This window comes from Ornithorhynchus anatinus, chromosome 11, assembly GCF_004115215.2.
Source record: "Ornithorhynchus anatinus isolate Pmale09 chromosome 11, mOrnAna1.pri.v4, whole genome shotgun sequence".
Classification (NCBI taxonomy): Eukaryota; Metazoa; Chordata; class Mammalia; order Monotremata; family Ornithorhynchidae; genus Ornithorhynchus; species Ornithorhynchus anatinus.
The window spans coordinates 31,584,977-31,607,601 of NC_041738.1; positions in this window are offsets into that span (position 1 = coordinate 31,584,977).

Genomic DNA, 22,625 nt, shown 5'->3' on the forward strand with positions numbered 1-22,625 from the left:
CCTACTACTTAGACTTTGAATTCAGTGTGTGTTGGGTGCTGGATCTGACCTGATTATCTTGTATCTGTCTCAGCATTTTGTTCAGTGCTTGAGACCTCGAATACTGTAATTCATTATTATTATGTTTGTGGAGTTCAGGAATAATTTTCATAAATTTCTTCCCTCATCTTTGCTAGGTTTTTAAGTATTAATTTAGGGTCTACAGTCTATAATTAAAGCAGCTAAATTTAGATAATATTTTTGTATTTTTCTGTCTTCCCTATTTTTTTAGAAGCAAAAAATGAACTCATGTCTTCATCATAAGTGTATTTTGAGGACTAGGATAAAAAAAAAACCTGCAAAGAAGAAAAACACTATTTCCTTTGAGGGAAGATCAGTCAGTAAGCCATTTTTTTTCTAAAGATGCCATGCTTTGATCTTGAGTTGGTTGACAATAGTGTCTGTTTATTTATGTAATTACACAGAAGTGGGTTGCAGATGCTATGGATGGAATTATTGCACTCCCTTGGCTTCCCCAATTATCATTCTTTGCTACAATCTGAAGGATTTTCTTACAAAGCTCACTTTAGCTTAGAACTACTAACTCAGCTATCCATGGAAACGGACCACGGGGACCGGCATCGAAAATCCAAAGACCTCAGTTTGGCCAGTTAGTTCTGAACTACTCCCCCTATCAACTCCTTAGCAACAAAACTGATTGATCAGAGGGTCATCTCTCCCTCCTCCCCAACTCCTCAGTCATGCTCTTTCTGGTTGCCACTCTGACAAAAAATAGATTTTCCAGAAAATAGGCTGGTGGGAGAAAAAAAGTCTAAGCAGCAGCTGGAAAATCCTCATACTTATTCATTAGTGCCTGGACAAGTGTGATAATCACTCAATCAAGCAATGATATTTATTGATCACTGTACTAAATGCTTGGGAAAGTTCAATACAATAGAGTTGGTAGGCATGACCCCTTCCTTCAAGGACCTTACAATTTCTGATGTGATGTGTTGAATGTATAGATAACTACTCTTAATTCAGGGATGCAGTGGTATTCTCTGAACTGAGTTGTTTGATGCCTCACTCTCCACACTCTCGTACCTGGACTCAGCTAATTTTTTTCCGAAATACAGTAGCATTAGGGGCCAATTCCTCTGTCATTAATGATAGTACTATTTCATTTTCTCCTCTGATGACAGCTATTTCCAATCTAATGAATGAAGACCGGTTACAAACAGGTTCTGCTCTGAAATCTTCTTGCATACAGTGACTTAATTTAAATGGAAAAAGTAGATGTTTCATCATGCTCCACTTTATCAGAGTGTGCATATACTTTGCAGATTTTGATTTACACTGCAAAATTTGCATATTTCCTTCCTTTGAATATGATACATACAATACAGCTTAACTCTCACACCAAAGCATACTACTCAGTCAGTGTAATTCAAGTATATAGCTTCTGCTTATGCATAGTTAGATTCTTAAGGAAATTGAGCTTTCCTTGTGGCAGAATAATGCATGAGGTGAAAAGGTTCGCTGTTACAGGGAACTGGGTTGAAAGGTAGGGGCAAAGGAGCCCCAAGATAGAAAGATAGAAAGGTCCCACAAACTTAGTAAAAGGTTCCCCTATCTGAAATTTATTTTAAAGTCTTTCTCTCCTTGTAGACTCTAAGCTCCTTGTGAGAGGGAACAGGTCTATTAAAGTACAGTACTTTCCCAAATGCTTAATACAGAGCTCTGCTTACAGAAAGTGCTCAGCAAATACCATTTATTGGTCAATCAATGAATACCACTGAATATCCTTAAATACCATTATTGAAATCCACCCTTTCCACTGCATCCAAATGCTACCACGTTAATCTAATCATTTATCTTATCCTGCCTTGATTACTGAATCAGCCTCCTTACTGACCTCCCAGACTCCTGTCTCTCCCAACTCCAGTCCATACTTCACTCTGCTACGTGCATCATTTTTCTACAGAAATGTTGGAAGCAGCAAGGCTTACTGGCAAGAGCATTGGCTTGGGAGTCAGAGAATGTGGGTTCTAATCCGGCTCCACCACTTGTCTTCTGTGTGGCCTCGAGAAAGCCACTTAACTTCTCTGTGTTTCAGTTACTTCGTCTGTAAAATGGGGATTAAGACTGTGAGCGCCACCTGGGACAATCTGATTACCATGTATCTGCCCCAGCGCTTTAAAAAGTGCTGGCACATAGTAAGCGCTTAACAAATACCATCATATTATTCAGGCCATGTTTCCCCACTCCTCAAGACCCTCCAGTGGTTGCCCATCCACTTCCACATCAAACAGAAACTCCTCACTATTGACTTGAAAGTGCTCAATCACTTTGACTCCTCCTACCCCTTGTTACCACTCTCCTACTACAACTAAGCCTGCACACTTTGCTCCTCCAATTCAACCTTCTCAGTGTACCTTGATCTCCTGCCCATGTCCTGCCTCTGGCCTGAACCCCCACCCCCTCACCCCGCTCCTTCCTTATATACAACAGACAATTAGTCTCCCCCACTTCAAAGCCTTATCTCCAAGAGGTTTCCCTAAGGCCTCTTTTCCTTTTCTTCAACTCCCTTCAACACTACCCTGGCTTGCTCCCTTTAATCATCCCCTATTCCATCCCCTTAGCACTTGTGTACATTATCTGTAACTTATTTATTTATATTAATGCCTGTCTCTCCCTCTAGACAGTAAGCTCATTGTGGGCAAAGGATGTGTCTATTTCACTGTTACTCTTTCAAACACCCAGTGCATGCTCTGCACACAATAAGTGCTCAATAAAGAGGATTGACTGACTGAGCAATTGACTGATTGAAGACCTAAGAGGGAATGAGGCAGTCTAAGACAAAGGGAAATTGGAATCCTACCAGTCTTTGAGTAAAATTTTAAAGTAGAATACCTGTCTTGGCCAAAACGTATTGACATGTACCTAGGGTGTTAATTAGTGTGGATAGTTCCTAATTAACATTCATCCATTTTCTAAATTCTCACTAAAGTCAAAAACAGTCATTATTAAATAATTTTGATTTATGTGTCCAGCTCCAGGGTTTTATTAATTTAAAAATACATTTTGGCCCTAAAATAAAATGAGATTCTGCCCAGGGATTGTATCTCAAACCTTATTCTTAAGTACCCAGAAATCCCTTCAAGGACTATCAGTGGACTGCACTCTGTGGCAACACTGTTAATCTCCTCATTGCCTGCTAGGGTGGAATACAATTGCTGTTCAGCTGCATTCAGCTTCACCTGAGGACAGCTTTGTGCAACCAGTGAATAAACACATTATCTGACTGAAACTGTGGCAGGAGTGGACAGTGGAGAGACGGAAAGGGCATGGAGTGGAGTGAAGGTGAAAGGATCAGTTGAAGAAGAGAATTAAGAGAAAGGAATGTAATTACTTTCATAGAAAATCACTGCTGGATAATAGAATGGTTATTTAACACTATTCTCCTGCAATTTTCCTGACTAAACAGAAAGATAATTCAAGATCACCTTTTCAAAAAAATGCCTCTTTAACTGGTAATAGGTTTCCTTTTACTAATATCCCCTTTGAACCAAGTTTGTTCTCTTTGCCTTTTGGCAGGGAGACTTTGAGAACAGTCTTTGGTGAAACTCTATCCCGGAGGCGGGTGATGGAGTTCTCTCTCCTTGGGTTAAAGCTTTTCAATGCAGTTTTCACAGTAGTGGCTTTCTTTTCCCCAGATTTCTGGCCTCTCTGACACCACTAGTTCCTGTGACATTCTTTGGACAGTTTTTGGCAATACAGCCATAAGCAACACAGCAGGATTGTAGACATTGACTGCAGAAGCAGACACTTGAGCCTTGGTTACTTTAGGATCAATTTCCCCTTCATAATTTTCTAAATACCTCCTGTCTGAGATGCTGCAGTCCATATATACCTATTAGGGAGTAAATAATAGATGAGGAAGGATGTTTGTGCCCTGCTCTCACTGACACAAATAAGGCTAAATCTAAAATGTCTACTTCATTTCCTTCTACCCCTACACTTAGAAACAAGGGAAGCATCTTCACTCCGGGACATTCTTAGCAATTCTGTAGAGTGTGAACACCCCAAGGAATGGGGATTGTGTCCAATTCCCACCTATATATTCTTTCCCAACACTTAGTACAGTGCTCTGCACATGAGTGCTAAATAAATGCTAAGAGAAAGAAGAGGCAGGGGGAAAAGCTAACGGTACCTTCAGTGGTCTGTAACATCTGTTACATGCTACCTGGGGTTGGGCTGGAGGTAATCGTAATGATGCCAGAGTTTTGGCATCTTGGCCCTTGCTGGACTACCAGTGGGCCTCTTTCCAGGAGATTTGAAAAAAGAAGGACAGTCCTTTTGGCTTCAAGTAATCCATACAATAAGGCTTAAATGAATCTTCTTTCTTTAACTGAGGTTGTATCCAAAGAGGTCATTGCCCAAGGAGTTATACTGGGATTTGTTTACCCAACGTAACCTGAAATGACTACTGGCCATTTTTCCAGAGGGAATGGGGGTGTTGAATGGTGCTGGAATATTGGTTATTGAGGGAAATCCTCCATGAAATGGACTTTTCCTATTTTTCTTCCAATGGGGAGGCAAAGTATGTTGTGACATAATATGACATCTGTGGGACTTGAAAAATTTGATAAAGTACAGGGTGGCTGAGCAGTTATAAAGTGCTGCCCCCAAGATTTAAGGCTTGTGTGGCAAAAGATGGACATGTCCCAGAGTAAAACATCCATAATTTTTATTTCTTGATACAAAGGAAAAAGATAAAAATGTTTAAACTCGATCAGTCAGTGGTATATTTTCAGCACTTACTGTGTGCAGAGTACTACTAAACATTTGAAAAAGTACAACACAATAGAATTGCTAACCATTATCCCTGTCCACAAGGAATTTACAGTCCACAGACAAAACAGACATTAAAATGGATTATAGATGAAGAAAATGGTAGAGAATAAGGATTGAAAGTTGCATACACACCCACACACTGACAAACACCCTCTGCTCCATCCTTGCTTGCTTCTCTCTCCCTAGCAAACTCTGCTGCTGCGGTGGTTACCATTCTTTCCGCCAGGGGATGTTTCCTTCAGCTTTCTGGTTCAGCCATCCTTCAAGCGATTCCACTGGTTCAGAAAGTTCTAGGGAAAAAGGGTCCATTTCAGGGCAGTGGTAACAGAGGGAACCATGGGGAGGAGGAAGTGGAACAGCATTTCACTTGTTTTCTCACACTGAAGTACTTTAACAGTAAATATTCTTGCACAGAGTAGTTAGATTGGTGTTCAGGATTTGTTCATTTTGAGACTGTCTGTATATGCAATGGCAGCTTTCTATGACTAACAGAAAAAGAAAATGCCTTAAAATAATCAATGTGCTGCCTGACAAGTGAGCAGTTTCTGGGAGCAACAACAGTCATGGTTACCTTTAAAATTGCAGCAAAGTTAGTAATATTGGCACGTCATTCACAAACCCCCATCATTTCAGAAACCACCTCCCTAATCAAACCAACATTCTAGACTTACCTAACAATAAACTATCCCACCTCCATCCTCTCCCTCACGCTGTCCTCAGGTTTGGAACTACCTCCCTCCTGACATCATATGGACTCCAGCTCTCCCCATATTCAGATCCCTCCTAAAAGCCCACCTCCTCCAACAAACTTTCCCCAGTTAATTTTCCAGGACCTTGAGTCATATCACCTGCTCAGCCAACTCTAGTGTTTATGAACTTAATTACACTCTCTTAGCTTTCATTTATGTATGCTAAATATCTATTTTCACTACTCTAGTGGAAAATATTTTTATGTTTATGTCCTCCTTTTAAGTGCAAGCTTCATGTGGGCAGGGAGCGTGCCACTTGGTTATTCTGTATTTTTCAAGTCCCTAGTAAAATGCACTGCATCAAGCAGGAACTCAATAAATGTTACTGCTATTACTATTATTAATCCTACTACTATTACATGGGATTCTTTGACGCACACTCACCAGCCGCATCTCTCCTGAGATACGTGCAACAAAAATAAACATCAGAAACCATTGCCCGGGTTATCAGGAATTACAGATAGACAAGACCCCCTCCTCCCTTCATTTTAATTCTCTGATTCATTCTACCCAAGAAATCTATACAGATTTAGCTAAGTAGCAATTCTGTCAATGCACTAACACATACCATCACCAAATGATATAGTCAGAAGTCAGTTTGTGGTGACTACTCTAATTTTACTAGATAATATTACAAAACAGTATTTCAAAAGCTACCAGGATCTTATATTTAGAAATGAATGTAACAATCTTTATGGCTATTCAGAAAACAATCTGTCATCATGAAAGGTGTTCATTTCTTTTGTATTTTCTGACTCACCCTTCAAGTGGTTTATTTCTTACTCCATTATCATTTGTGCATCTGATCAAATGGAGATATTATTTAGCACTAGCCCTCTTTGTCCCTTCCTAACCACTAGCAATTTTTTTTGAACAGATCCATTGTCAGATTTTTTAAAATGAATAGTTCTCACAAAAATATCTAATTCACTCTAAGCCCTGAAAGCATGACAGTAAATGTTAGGTGACAATATTCCATTTTTTTCCTCTCAAAAATCCTTAAAAAAGATGCCAGTCATCTTCGGGGTCATTTTCACCATTAGAGATTGTATGTATTTTTCAAGTTGAGCTGGAATTACTTAACTTTGTTCTCAAGCCATTAAGTAATCCTGATATTATGTTCATCATGTCTTGAATAGTTAGACACATCCTGCAAAACACTAATTTTTGTGGAATTGTCAGCAATTAATTTCTCAAATGTTCCCTCTTTTATTTTGTGAGCTAAATGTGGCAAGACTTTGGATATGGGCAGTGACCAGGAGGAAGTATATCTTAGCCTGGAAGACTCAGGAAAAGGTAAGTCATTTGATACACTCAATTAACACCACAAACTATATCATAACTCATAATCTGCCTGAGATTAATCATACCGTAGGTAATTATTATGTCATGCCAGATAGCTGGGAGAAGTTTTAAAATAGCAATCAGAGAACTTCCTGGGTAATTCAAATCCATCTTCTTTCCCTCCTGGGGAGAAAAAAGGCTTTGGCTATAGAACTGACCATGCGTAAAAAAATATGATTGCTCGTATGCAAAATGGGAATTCTTAGCTTTAATAGTCCTCCATCAAATCTCATAATAACATAATTGTCAAAAATCTGAAATCAATGATCTACAATTCCAAATAAATCACATCTCTAGCACTCTCACCCTTCTCTGTTCTTTAGATTTAGGCCTAATATCTTTTCTCTTCACAAATCCAGCCAAGCCCAGAGAGACTGATCCACATCACTCAGACTTGTTATTTTACTCCGATCTGGAGATGGCTTTCCCTTTGCAGGTGAAAATCCACATTAGCCATGACAAATATGAGAAAAAGAAGAGTTTTATTTAGAACAGAGGGATGAGTTACAGCCTGTGCTGGTGATTCCAAGTCATGCTCTCTACTTCTAAATGACAGTTTTCATTTTATTAGTTCCTTCAGATAAGAGAAAGGAGATTTGTTCTTGATGCCAGGGATGGATGTCAGGAGCCCCCATAGGATCCTCTGAGCTTTAGACAAAGCAAGTTACATCCTCTAAATGGTTACCCCAATGCAAATCTGCATTCATGCCCCCATTATCCCTTTTCTCTTCCTAGACAGAAAGAGTCTGGCTCAAGGTGGTTCTCATTTTTATTTTCTGCAGCTTCTAGCCAACTGCTTAACAATGTTTTGTGCTTGCTAATGCTTCCCTAAATCATATCAAAATTTAGATATCATTGCTTTAACCTAGGCCATGTACTAATATCTTTTTTGACACTTGATAAAACATCCTTCCTTTGAACGGTCAAAACTGACACCTCCCTTTGACCTTTAGTATATGACAATATTCAGAATGGAGATTAATATGAATGATAAATGACACTGTGCCATTCCCTTCCAACCTTGTAAAACTGACTGTATTTGAGGCTAGTCAAAATGAGAGATAAGTTTACCTTGTGTCCAGGGAGGGATTGGACGATATTGATTTTAAATCTAAATACTAACAGAGGGACATAGATCAATCTTTCGACTAGATATCCGTCGTAACTAACATCACAACCATATATTCTATCATAATGCTAGGCATCTCCCGATTTTTAACATTATTTCCCAGTTAATTTTTTTACTTAGAGGCTTCCTGGTATTTCTAGTCGATCTGGAGATTGGCCCATTTGAGCAAACATGGGAATTAGGGAATTAGGATAAACATGTGAATTTGAACAAACATGGGAAAATCAAAACATGACAGATATGCAGATAATAATAATTATTATGATTTTTTTAAGCACTTAGTACAGTGTTCCGCTGTCAATAAATGCTCATTAAATACCACTGATTTATTAAGCACTTATGTGTCAAGCGCTGTTCTAGAGAAGCAGCGTGGCTTAGTGGATAGACCAGGGCCTGGGAGTCAGAAGGACCTGGGTTCTAATCCTGGCTCTTCCTCATGTCTGCTGTGTGACATTGGACAAGTCACTTAACTTCTCTGGGCCTCAGTTACCTCATCTATAAAATGGGGATTCAGAGTGTGAGCCCCATGTGGGACAGGGACTTTGTCCAATCTGATTAACTTGTATTTACCCCAGCACTTAGAACAGTGCTTAATAAGCGCCATTATTACTATTCTTCTAAAATCTGGGGTAGATGCAAGTTAATCAGATTAGACACTGTTCCTGTCCCTCATGGGGACAGTTATTTAATAATAATAATAATAGTAATAATAATAATGTTAGTAGTTAAGTGCTTACTATGTGCAGAGCACTGTTCTAAGCTCTGGGGTAGATAGAGGGTAATCAGGTTGTCCCCTGTAAGGCTCACAGTCTTAATCCCCATTTTGCAGATGAGGTAACTGAGGCACAGAGAAGTTAAGTGACTTGCCCACAGTCACACAGCTGACAAGTGGCAGACCGGGATTTGAACCCATGACCTCTGACTCCCAACCCCGTGCTCTTTCCACTGAGCCACGCTGCTTTTAATCCCGATTTGAGGCAACTAAAGCACAGAGTTAAGTGACTTGCCTAAGGTCACACAGCAGACCATTTGCTGAACAAGGTTAGAACCCAGGTCCTCTGCCTCCCAGGCCCATGTTCCTTCTATTAGACCATGCTCCTTTTCAAATGGTAAATGAAAGACCTGAAGCCAGGAAAAATGTTAAGGGCAAGGGATAGAGTAGGTGCCGATTTTAAGGGTGTATGTTTAGCCCTTCATAAATGCTTGCAAGTCAATTTACACATTCCCCTTGAGGAGTAAAGTGAGTATTATGATCACGGTCTCAGTCAAACACACTAAACTACAGAAATCTCAGATAATTTGCTCAAAGCGGTTTAATTTAACAGCCATACAGCTAGCTGATGATTACTCCAGAATTAATGAAAATTCAAAATACTTGATGGCAATTTCTAGATCTCATCTTATAGACAGCCAAGAAAGCCAAGGCTCAGGAAAAAAAGAGATATTTTGGTTAGGGGTGTGTGTGAGTAAATGGAAATATGTTTCCCTTGCCAGTACGCTAAAAAGAAAGTTTGAAGAAAACCTGGATACGCAAGTAGAGAAACGGAAACTGTCTTGACAGAATCAATAAATGTGTCGGGCAAGGCTTTCATGCCTGAGGGAGCTAAGAACTGTTCTATGAACAGAAGAATGTAGCCTCTCAGTCGCCTGTTACAATTTTAATCAAGGACCTCAACGATATAGTAAACTTAGAATAAGAGTCTGAGGCTACCATCAGTAGCTGGCAGACTGGGAGTAAACTGCTCAACCCACTGTGGTGGATTTTCTGCTTGAAGAAATGAGAAAAGTGTAGCACTAGAAGAGGGAGCTTCCATGGTGTATGCTCGAGCTTTAGAAGAGTTAATTTACCTCACTTAGCAAGAAATTTCTTACTGGGGATAATCTGCTCTCTAAAGTATCAAATTTAATGAGCACAGTAACTATAAGGCCTCTTTCTTCCATATTTGGAAGGACATGGAAGAGCTATGCAGTGCTACCCAAAATTAACACCCATTTTCAAATTAAGGAGAATTTAGTAAAATAACAATAGTTACAATCATTCCATCTAACATTTAGTAAAACCACTTAGCTTTGAACTTCCGAAGGACCCATTCATCCCCAGGGCTGAAGAACTTTCAGGGAGGCTCATTTGCTCTTCCAGGCCTCTAAGAGACCGTAAGGTCCATTGTCTTTGTATGCCGCCGTATTGTTAATTGGAAGCCTTAAAGAGTGACTGAGCACCTATATTCTTCAGTTCACAGCCAGCTTTCAGCTGGCTCAGGCACTGGCAAGAGAAAACAGTGACTAACTGAGGTCACCTGACTACTAGGGTGTGACTGAAACACTGGAGGGAAAAAGTATTTTAACAATGCTCTGTAAGATACATTCTTCCCTATTCTCAATTTGAGAAAGTGAAAGTCACTGAAAAGTTGAGATATTTGCCCGAGGCTATGTGGGAAAGAGGTGAAGAGTTTCAGCTCAATCAGCTTCTCTCTATTTCTGATAAAGCAAGTAACCCATCACAATGCGCTATGTACAGGGTTGTATTCACTGTATTGCTTCCTCAGGTAAAATAAGAATAAACATGCACAATACAAGACTCCTTCCATCTTCCATGGAGAAGCAGCATGGCCTAGTGGCTAAGGCATGGGGCTGGGAATCTGAAGAACCCCTCTTCAAATCTGGACTCTGCCACTTACCTGTTGTGTGACCTTGGGCAATTTACTTAACTTCTCTGTGGCTATCTCATCTGTAAAGTGGGGAATGAGACTGTGAATCCTATGTGGGACAGGAACTGTGCCCAACCTGACTAGCCTATATCTTCCCCAGTGCTTGGAATAATAATAATAATAACAATGATGATGATGGTATTTGTTTAGCGCTTACTATGTGCCAAGCACTATTCTCAGCGCTGGGGGAGATACAAGATAATCAGGTTGTCCCACGTAGGGTTCACAGTCTTAAACCCCATTTTACACCATTTTACAGATGAGGTAACTGAGCGCAGAGAAGTTAAGTCTCTTGACCAAAGTAACACAGCATACAAGTGGCAGAATCAGGATTAGAACCCACCACCTCTGACTCCCAAGCCTGTGCCCTTGCCACTAAGCCATGCTGCTTCTCAAAGAGAACAAAGGTCCCACCGATATTTGAACTCAGATTGCTGGATTCAAAGTCTAAAGGGCTAACCATTATACCATGGAGTGCTTAAACAAATGCCATAACAAAAAATATTATGTAGGTTGCTCACAAATCACTTCTGCAGGATAGAGAAACCCTTGCCATTTCATTCTGCATTATTCAATCTTCTCTTTTTAAGTGCTCTTGTCCTGCACTAAAAACAAATAATGACCTTGTTGAGTTCATGCTATCTTCACACCAGAAGAAGCGAAAGTCCATTCTCAAAGCAGGGGAAGAAATAGAGGTGATTGTAACAGAGAGCCAAAGGCATTTTAAAAGACAATGAGGTCCTCTTCAAGCCCCAAGGGAGATGAGCAGTGGAGGGAGTGATTTCAGGAGCGTGCAACAGAAACTGGGCCCCAGGTGTTTCCTGCTCGCAGGGAGCTCACAATCTAAAGGATGAAGCAGGCAAAAACCCTTTACAAATAGTGCTCCTAGAACTATAAAACAGAATGGCTCAAGTACATCAGTATGACAGAACAGCAAAACTAATTGAGTGGAGAAGTGAAAACCCCAATAAATGTAAGAGACCATACTTGTTGAGGATAGGAATGAAATAAAATGCACAAGTGCTATGGAAGAATGTTGATTTGCCACATATGGAGTGGTGGGAATATAGTTGGTGGGAGAGAATTACAAGCCAAGGGAACAGTATTCTCTGAAAAATGCTCTTGGCTCTGTAGTATTATCTAGATATGGAAATATAGAGTACCGAATAAAGTGTAGAGTTACTGTAGCTGCATTAGAAGGAGACTTCCACATGCCAGAGCATTCACCATTATCCTAAAATCTCAGGAAAAATGCTGATTTTTCACTTTGTAACTAGATCAGCCAATTAAAACAAAAATCGGTTGTGAATGGCTCCAAAGATACTACCGTGCCCCAGAGCAGGATGACTGGCAGTGACCAAAATCATACATAGAAAAGTAGAATCTGGTTGCACCACATATTTTGTTTGTTAAAAATAAAAAAATTAGGGATCAGAGTTTATACAAGATATGATCACTAGAGAATTATTTAGAACATGACAGCAAAATATTCAGGAGCTCTGAAAAGCTATTTCTATTAATAATGAGCCATCAGTCCATCAACCTCTGAGGCCTTCTTGGATTTTTATCTAATTTAAATTTGCAAACAAGAAAAGGTAGGTACAAAGGATTTTTAAAGTCCTCAACCAACCACAGTTTAGAGATAAATGCTTAAACCCAACTCGCAAGTTTTCTCTATCTAGATAGGTCTCCTAAAGACCTTAACTCCATCCAAGAGTTCATGGACACTACTACTAAGCAACTGGCTAGATTATTCCACTGTTCTTTGTCAGTTCAGAACCAACAAAGATGGCCTGGACCCAGTAATTCAATAACAATCAATCCAGCTCTATCCACTGAGAGCACAGGGACTAAAAATGGACGATTGAATGTAATCATAGATGCAGAAAGATATATATCCGGCAAAGGTTCTAATCTTAGACATACAGACATTCATAAATGCATAAACACCTGCACAAATAAGCAGAATATTCATGATTATTTTGCTAGACTGTTCTGTTTGAAAATAATATAGCTAGAACTTTACTCAGAACTCCTGGGATTTTAATTTTGAAGGCAAAACTTCAGCATAAAAGTCTTTTGGGGGTTCCTTACTAAATTCTTCTTGCTCTTTTGGAGATTTCCTCAGGTGAATGAAGAGTTCCAGGTAGTATTCCTTTTTGTGATCTACAAGCAATTCCATCTAAAATCATGGGAATGCTGCAGAGGGAAGCTACATATTATGTACTCAAGGAAAAAAAACCCAGTAGCTAAGATATCTATGAAACCGTCTCCTTTAATGACACTGGTTCTACCAGAAGAGGCAAATGAAATATCTCCTGTATCACTGAGCAGGAGGGATGGGTGAAACTCAGCGTCTGACTCGCTCTTGGGTTTTGGTTACTTTTTCTGTAGAGAACCCAAGCTGTCTGAGAAACAACATCTCTATTTTCCTTTTCTTTGGGGAATAGAAATTCTTTCTTTATCATCATCTTGTCACCATCATCCTCACCCTACATGGCATTTATTGAGCCATGTGACAGAAACACTATACTAGGCACTAGGGTGGGGGTGGGAGAGGGGACACAAGTGCATACAGTGGATGTAACAAAGCAATACCTGTTGTTGAGGAGCTTAAGGAGGTCTACCTAGATTGAGAGCCCAAAATAGGATAGAGACTATGTCTGGCCTGATGATCTTGTAACTACTCAAGTGTTTGGCACAGAGAAAGCACTTAATAAATGCCATTATCATTATTATCATTACTATTTCAGCAGGCACTAACTTGCTAAACTTAATAGATCAAAGAGGAAAGGCAGAGACAAATGATGAAACCAAAAGCAAAATCGATTAAAAAAACCAAAAACTTTTCAAGCAAGTGCTTCTTCACCTAAGATTTGCTTTACAGTCTCAGAGCTATGTTTTAACTGAAATTCATAAAAGCTGTATGTAGTTTGAAGCCATTTGCCTTGTGGCTAATACATCCAGAGGCAATTTTCTTGGCATGTTCAACAACCAGTGTCCATCAGTATTCTTTCAATTGTTCTATACCTTGAATAAGAGAAATCTAAAATCCTTTTGAGGGATCCCCGCTCAGTGTAGTGTTTTGGATCTGTATCTCTAGTGGAATTGTTCCTCCTTTATAAAATTAATGTTCCCTCCATTTGGGTCAAAAGTCTATGGAAGAATTCTCTTTGACAGGAGTATTTCACCATGGATAAGAGCTGTTTTGAGGCTCTGGATTGCTGTGTGAAATACTTCATTGGATGGTCTACTTAGAATAATGACTTTTTAATGAGCATTTCAGCTCAATATCTCCAAAACTCTTTCAGATTCATTACAAAATTGTCTCCCCATTATCCAGAGAGGTAAGGCCCCAGGCAGGGGAAGGTGAGGAATTTTTCCCATTTTTGTCTAGTAATCCAGTTAGGACTGGGAAAACAGTCTAAAGGTCCCTGGCTTCACAGCTTTCAACTTAAATATCTAGAAAACTACTGCTCTCATTACAAGGTTATAAAGTGTGGAAGCTAAATGGTGAATGCAAAGTGCAAATCTCAATACACTCTCGGTAGAAGCACCTGCTTGGAGACAGATGAAATGCCTTGCTACTAACTTGAAGCGGGCTGCCTGTGGTGCCATTTTGCATATGCCATCAATCCTCTCTAAGGTAAGCATGCATTGAAAAATTAAATTAAAATAATTGATTTTGCCCAATCACTTTGCTCCCTTATTAGTGCTAGAGTCAATCAGATATTGATGCATCTCTTCCCTGCATAACCATTTGAAAAGAAAGAAATCAAAGAGGAGGAAAAATTGATAAAGGAAACATGAAAATTCACCTCCCAAATATTGTTGGGCTTTAGGCACAGATGTACTCTCTCAAGACAGGAAAGGAAAAATACCAAAACTACAATATGCAATCCAGCTTTCGGGTACCTGATACCACTTAATCATAATGAAATATGCTTGTCCTGTATACTGTATGTCTGCCTATCTTAGCTTCTTTACATGCCTACAATATGCCTACTCATCTTTCTTCTGAAAACAAATACTCTCTCAGTCTATTTGTAAGTTGCTAGTGAAAGTTAGTATTCTGATCACTGCAGGCAAATCCAACTGGTATATATATATATGGCACAACACAGAAGTTCTTTTCAGCAAGAAGTAAATTTAAATTCCAATCCTCAAGCGATCAGGTTTTTTTTTTCCTTCAGACTTTATGCACCTTGAAACCACATCTGTCAAAACATGTTAACTAAACAATGGGATACTTAAATACTTGCCAAAGTATCAGGGAAGCCTTATTCTGCCAAGTTGCTGGTTACAAACCTTTTTGGTCTTAAGCAGTGATAAAAGATCGTTGAAAAAGTCCCCCCATCTTCTCTCTGAATGACACTATTCATCCTTGGACAGTTTATCAATTTGTCATTTAGTTCTGATGGAATGTGTTAAGGCAGAATCTCACAGGGAGTGTCAAGCACCTTGACAGTTCTTTAAGATCTAAGACTGCCTCACAACAGTCCAATTTTAAAATCTGCACAAACATACAAGCCCCCCCCCCCCCCAAACACACACACACATACACACACAAACTTTCATGCACACACTCCCAGAGAAACTATTGTTTTTCTGCTTTCAACCTGATTTAGGGAGCAAGAGTGTCCTGCCCTTTACATGGTTGCCCTTTACACAGCAGCTAAGTCCTCTGTGAGATTTATATTGCCAGCTGGAGGGAGCTAGAAGCAGTATGGCTATTGGAAAGAACCCAGGAGTGGAAGCCTTGCCTTCTTTGTGACCTTGGGCAAGTCACTTGACTTTTCCATGACTCAGTTTCCTCATCTATAAAATGGGGATTCAATACCTCCCTCCTCATGTCCCCCTACCTCCTCACGTCTGCCAAACTCTCTTCCCCTCTTCAAAGCCAGCGTGGCTCAGTGGAAAGAGCCCGGGCTTTGGAGTCAGAGGTCATGGGTTCGAATCCCAGCTCGGCCACCTGTCAGCTGTGTGACTTTGGGCAAGTCACTTAACTTCTCGGTGCCTCAGTTACCTCATCTGTAAAATGGGGATTAAGACTGTGAGCCCCACGTGGGACAACCTGATTCCCCTGTGTCTACCCCAGAGCTTAGAACAGTGCTTGGCACATAGTAAGTGCTTAACAAATACCAACATTATTATTATTATTATTATTAAAGCCCTACTGAGAGTTCACCTCCTCCAAGGGGCCTTCCCAGACCCTTTCCCTCTGCTCCCCCTCCCCTCCCCTCCACCTTCTGCTCCTCCCCCTTCCTCTCCACTCAGCACTGTGCTCATTTGTATATACTATTACCCTATTAATTTTCTTAATGAAGTGTTCATCCCCTTGATTCTATTTATCTTGATGATGTTGTCTTGTTTTTGTTTAGTTCTGTTTTGCTTTGCTGTCTTCCCAGTTTAGACTGTGAGTCAGTCACTGGGCAGGGATTGCCTCTATCTGTTGCCAAATTGTACATTCCAAGCGCTTAGTACAGTGTTCTGCACATAGTAAGCGCTCAATAAATACTATTGAATGAATGATTGAATACCTGTTTTTCCTCCTAATTAGACTGTGAGCCCTACGTGGGACAGGGACTTTGTCTGATCTGATTATCTTCTTATATCTACCCCATTTCTTGGTACATAGTAAGGGTTTATCATCATAATTATTCTTTATTTTGCCATCTTTCAGTAGATCATCGACATGTCAAACAATAAAGCCCAAGTCCCTGGGTTGTTTGTGTCATGGGGAAACCATAACTTGGCTTAGGGCACCGAACTAAACAATGTAAAGAAGCAACATAGCCTAGTTGATGGGGCATGGGCCTGGGAGTAAGGGGATTTGGGTTCTAATCCTGACTGTGCCATTTGCCTGCTGTGTGACCTCAGGTAAGTCACTTAACTTCTCTGTGCCTCAGTTATCTCATCTCTGAGCCCCAATGGGACATGGACTGTGTCCCACCTGATTAGCTTGTATTCTACCCCAGTGCTTAGTACAGTGCCTGGCATATAGTAAGCACTTAACACAGACCATTTCAAAAAAATGATTCTATCTCTGGACTGTGGGTGTCATAGGGTGTCTGTCATCTGGATTATTCCTGCACTCAGCTCTTGGGACAGCACAATAGAATAAGAAGACATCATCCCTGCCCTCCAGGAGCTTAGCAGGAGATAGACACAAAGTAGAGAAAGAAAAAATGAATGTGTAGATTTGTCTTTGTCTTATGCTGTCGAGTCATCTCCAACCCATAGCGACTCCATAGATGCATCTTTCCCAGAGCGCCTCACCTCCACTTGCAATCATTCTGGTAGTATAACCATAGAGTTTTCTTGGTAAAAATATGGAAGTGGTTTCGGGAAGTCAACTTGAGTTTCCCCCCTCGACTCCCTTCCATGCCGCTGCCGGCCAGGAAAGATGAGTTTTGACTTATAGCCTTCCACTCACTAGCCACTTCCCAGGCTAGGAATGGAATAGATATGCCTCTGCTTGACTCTCCCTCCCTTAGTAAAGATTGGTAGAGTACTGGAAACTCTCCAGGTTCGATCCTGAAAGGGGAGGATATGTAGATAAGAACTTAAAATTTAATGGGCTGACAATTTAATTGGCCAGACTACCTCTTACTAGATGGGGATTCCTTTACCGATCAGAACAAAGGAAAAAGGGAATTGACGGTCATCTGTCCTGGATTGTTTAAACATTTGTCTGTCAGAGGTCAAAACAAATTCTTGATATTTTGATTCTACAGTAATGTACTGTGGAAGTCTACTGAGTGAAATGATGATCTGGAGATGGTAGGATTGTGGACTATTTGATGTTCTGATAGGCAGTTGTCTAATTTCAGACAGGTCTGTTTTTGAACAGCCCCTAAGCGCTGCTTATCAGCTGGATTATGAATTATTAAACTAATACATAAAATAAACATACTGATATTAAATGGCAGTATAAAATATTAAAACTAAAATGAAAGGTGGGCAGTGTCCTTTGAAAAATGTTTTTAAATTTGAAGCTTCCAACTATTCATTTTAACACAATTGAAGCTGCCAGCTCCCAAAGACAGAATAATTCAGTCAAGCAGGACAGGTAATGGACACAGGGCTGATCAAAGAATTCTGAATATTCATTGAAGTGTTTTTTTTCTCCCTGAAAAAAGCCCTGCAATGGTCATTCAACATTCCATGACTTCGTTTCAGAGACGGAGATAGCTGGAGGGCCCTTACCGATTCCAATTAGGAGAATTATATTCCACTTAACTATCCTCTCCTCACGGCCTCAATTGGTTATGGTTATTTTTTCCTGCTCTTCATTCCCAACTGCTGTGTGCTTGGCACTTCCCCACCCTGCTCTGTGAAGGATAATCCTGAATGGTCACCCCAGTGACCCAGAACCAAAGAGTCGATAGGACACAGAGTCTGTGAAGCCAGACTCTGCTGAAATTCTTCACTTTCAAGAGTGTCAGTCACGATATTATTATTGTTCTCATTATCTATCATCTATATGGCAGACCACAGCAGGCTCACTGTTTTATGGTAGCGCAAAGAAGACATTATCCTTGCCCTTTTGCGGGCTGGCTGGTTATCAGAAAAACCACAGATAAATGCACAGAAGACAAGTGGGAGGAACACTTCTCTGGAATGTATAACTCTGGAAAGAATGCCATGTGAGGAGAGGTGATAATAATAGTAATAATTGTGGTATTTCTTAAGCACTTGCTATGTGCAAGACACTGTACTGAATGCTGGGGTGGATACAAACAAAACAGGTTGGACACAGTCCCTGTCCCTTAATCCCCATTTTACAGATGAGGTAGCTGAGGCACAGAGAAGTAAAGTGACTTGCCTGAGGTCACACAGCAGACAAATGTGTAGGATGGGATTAGAACTCATGTCCTTCTGACTTCCAGGCCTGTGATCTATCCACTAGGCGACACACACTGCTCTTTTTCAGCAGGTGCAGCAAGGATTGGCTACCCACCGCTGTGGTGGCCTGGGACTTGGCAGCAAGATTCACATCTGTGTTCTCATTCATTCCTTTGTATTTATTGAGAGTTTACCATGTGCAAAGCACTGTGTGTTCCCCAGGCGGCAGTGGGTGGGGCCTCTTCAGTGGGGCTCAAACATCTCTGGTAATGGAGACAACACTGTTGAAGGAGAGTAGACTATTTGCTATGTATAAATACGTGTGTGCATATGTTCTGTGTATATCTATGCTCTGAAGTGTGTATGTTTTTAATCTGTGGGAGGCAGGGAATGTACCTGTAATACAACATTGTGTTGTACTCGCTCAAGCACTTTGTATAGTGCTCTGCCCACAGTAAGCACTCAACAAATACATTTGATTGACATTTTATTTTATGGTATGTGTTAAGTGCTGATTATGTGCCAGGCACTGTTCTAAGAGCTGGGGTAGATTCAAGTTAATCAGATTGGACACAGTCCGTGTCCCACATTTTTCAGATGAGATAACTGAGGCACAGAGAAGTGAAGTGACTTGCCCAAGATTACACATCAGACAAGTGACAGAACAGGGATTAGAACCCAAGTCCTCCGATTCCCAGGCCCGTGCTTTATTCATTCAATAGTATTTATTGAGTGCTTACTATGTGCAGAGCACTGTACTAAGCACTTGGAATGTACAAATCAGCAACAGATAGAGACAATCCCTGCCCACTGACGGGCTTACAGTCTAATCGGGGGAGACAGACAAAAACAATAGCAATAAATAGAATCAAGGGGATGTACATCTCATTAAAACAATAGCAATAACAATCCACTAGGCCACACAGTTGATTGATTGGTGTTTGTATGTTAGTGATCTTTGGGTCTGGGTGTGTGTACTTCCCTCTTTCTTTCCCTCTTTTTGTCCTCTTCTACCTCTAGACTGTCTCCTTTCCTCCCTCTTCCCTTTTTCTACCTACTTTCTCTCTGTCTTTTCCTTTGTCTCCCTTTCCAATCTTTCCTCCATTTTTTTTCCCCATCCTCCCGAGATCCCACACCCTTTCCCACATTAAGCTCTCCAAAATCTGATCTCCTTAAGGGGTTTGTTCTGGGAAAGGCTAAGGAGGTGCGGGGACAGAGGAATGGATGTGGGGATTTTCCTTGGGCTAAACTAGAGCCACTTAATGAAAATGAGCCGAACAAAGCAGATTGACTGTGCTGCCTCAGCCCCAGAACAAGCCAACTCCCAGCAGTTCTAGGAAGCTCTCCAGACTATCATCCCAGGCTAACATCCGCCTTTCCAGGCTGCCGATGCAGCACTCCAAAAAAACAGGAAGGAGGGCTCCCCTGATTCATCCATGATGCTTTTGCAAACTCTGAAGCATGAAAGATCTGAAATCCTAATAAATTATTTTTAAAGTGACAGTGCTCAAACATACCAAGGGTCGTGGCCTGGTGAATAGACCATGGGTCTGGGAGTCAGAAGGGCCTGGGTTCTAAACCCAGCTCTGCCACTTGCCTGCTGTGTGATCTTGGGAAAGTCATTTAACTTCTCTGGGCCTCAGTTACCTCATCTGTAATATGGGGATTGAGACTGTGAGCCCCATGTGGAACATGCACTATGTCCAACCTGATTAGCTTGTATTCTACCTCAGGGCTTAGTACAATGTCTGAAACATAGTAAGTGCTTTAAAAATACCATAAAAAAGAATCCTGAAAAAATTTTCCATTGATCTCAGATAGGAAGAGGAGACTGGAAACAGAAAAACAGTTAACAAAGATGCTCTTTGCCTCACGGTTTTGGAAGACAGAGCCTTGAGATGGATGGAAAAAACCATCTTGTAAATATCTTTTAAAATGCCTTTTAAATATCAAACTGTGGTCATGCTGGGCTTATAAAGACTGTCATCCTCCAAGCAGAAGAAGACAAACATATTCTAGTGGAGGCGGCGTGAGGGGGAATGGAGACTGGATATCTCCTTTTTTGGTAAAACCAAAGCCTCCTTTCAGCCAGATTTCCCATAAGAGTGTTAGACATAACCCCAGCATAACCAGAAAAAGGAAGCCAGAAAATGCCCTCTCTTCAAAATAGATGATGAGGCCCAAGTTTGTGTTTTTCTTTTTATTGCCCATTCTCCCCCTGCTGGATTAATTAAAAGAGAGGCTGTGATTGCAAAAGGACATATTTTTTCTTTCTCCCATTCTGTTGCAGGGTAGATTTCCACTCGCTGCCAAATTAAGGGAAAATGTCAGTGGATTAGAGGGCTGTCCCAAGATAATAGTTTCCAACAGAAAAGCCAAGGCTCAACTGTGATGTTCCTTTTCAAAGGAAGTCGTATTGATCCTGAGATAACTTGCGGTCACTATGAGTCAGCTCACCCTATAGATAAGGACTCATTATTTTTTCAGATCAATGTCGGCTGTGATGGAGTGACAGCTGTTCAGTATTCAATTACTAATCTGCTGTACACTTGCCACACTGTGAATAAAATTGCAACTGATATGCATTGCAAATGCTGGGATTTTTAAAGTATATCAATTTAATGAGGCTTCTTTTCAATTGGCTGACATTCTTTAATGAGAAAAGTTTTATTACATTTTGAAGAACATTAATATAATGAAATTCATCCACCTATAAATTTATACAACCCAGTCAGGAAAATAGCAAGGAGAACTGAAGTTATTTATAGTTTATTTCAAACATGCAACTGCAGTTTGATTACATTGTTTTAGGAAACAGAGAATTTTTAGCTGATAATTGCTTTAATGATAAATGTAGGAAAGAGACAAAGAAAAAAATTAAAGAAAATGTGGAGGTAAGACAAGGAGAAACAGATGAGAGTGAGCGATGCAGTGACCTCAATGTTTTGGAGAGTCTTAAGTACACTAGTTCATATCAGATAAGAAAGATTCGTTATGAATGTTAATAAAATACTGGGCCATTAAACAAAGGTGAGCCTCCTGGCAGTTTTGTTTGGAATGCATTCCCCTTTTGGGGGAATCTATCTTCATTTTTCTAGGTTCCAGTTCTTGTTTTATGGGCTGTCCCTATCATGAGAATCTTTAGCAAATATCTCTATATTTCCCACTGAGATGATCAATTCAGGTTATTTCTGAATGGGCTCTTCATTGGCACCATATCTTAGATGGTAATACATCATTTCAATTCAGTGATCTAAAATCCATATAGATTTGCATTTCAAGCATTAAATTTCATTACCATTTGCTTGAGAAACGTGGCGATGTGAGAGGACCCAGTGGCTCCAATATATTTTTCACTGGAGGAGACCAGTTAACATTCTTGATTAATGGGACTCTATTGTATCCTTTCCCTTCCTTGGTTTTCCTTAGAATGGCTTCAAAGATCCCTAGAGTCTAAAAGACCTTTACCAATCGGTTCATCTACTTTGGGGACCCATTATTCCAGTTTCAAAAGCAGCTTTTGTAAAAAGCAGCATGGCCTAGTGGAAAGAGCCCACCCTTAAAGTCAGAAACTTTGGGTTCTAATCTTGGTTTCACTACTTGTCGGCTGTGTGGCCTTGGATGAGTCATTGAACTTCTCTGTGTCTCAGTTCCCACATCTGCAAAAATGGGGATTCAACACCTTTTCTCCCTCCTACTTGGATGGTGAGCCTCATGTGGGATCTAATTATTTTATATCTATTCCAACACTTACTACTGTGCTTGGCACCTAATAAGCACTTAACAAATACCACAATTATTATTAAGCATACTTTGGTAGGCCATCTATTTGATCCCCAAAATGAGTAGTGGATAAGTCTTCATTTAATCAATGTCATATTTATTGAGTGCTTACTCTGTGTAGAGCACTGTGCTAAGGGCTTGGAAGAGTATAATACATTTTCAATATGGTTTATATATCACCTTAGCCATCCTCTCCTCTTTTTATTGCCATCCCCGATCATTAAGCTA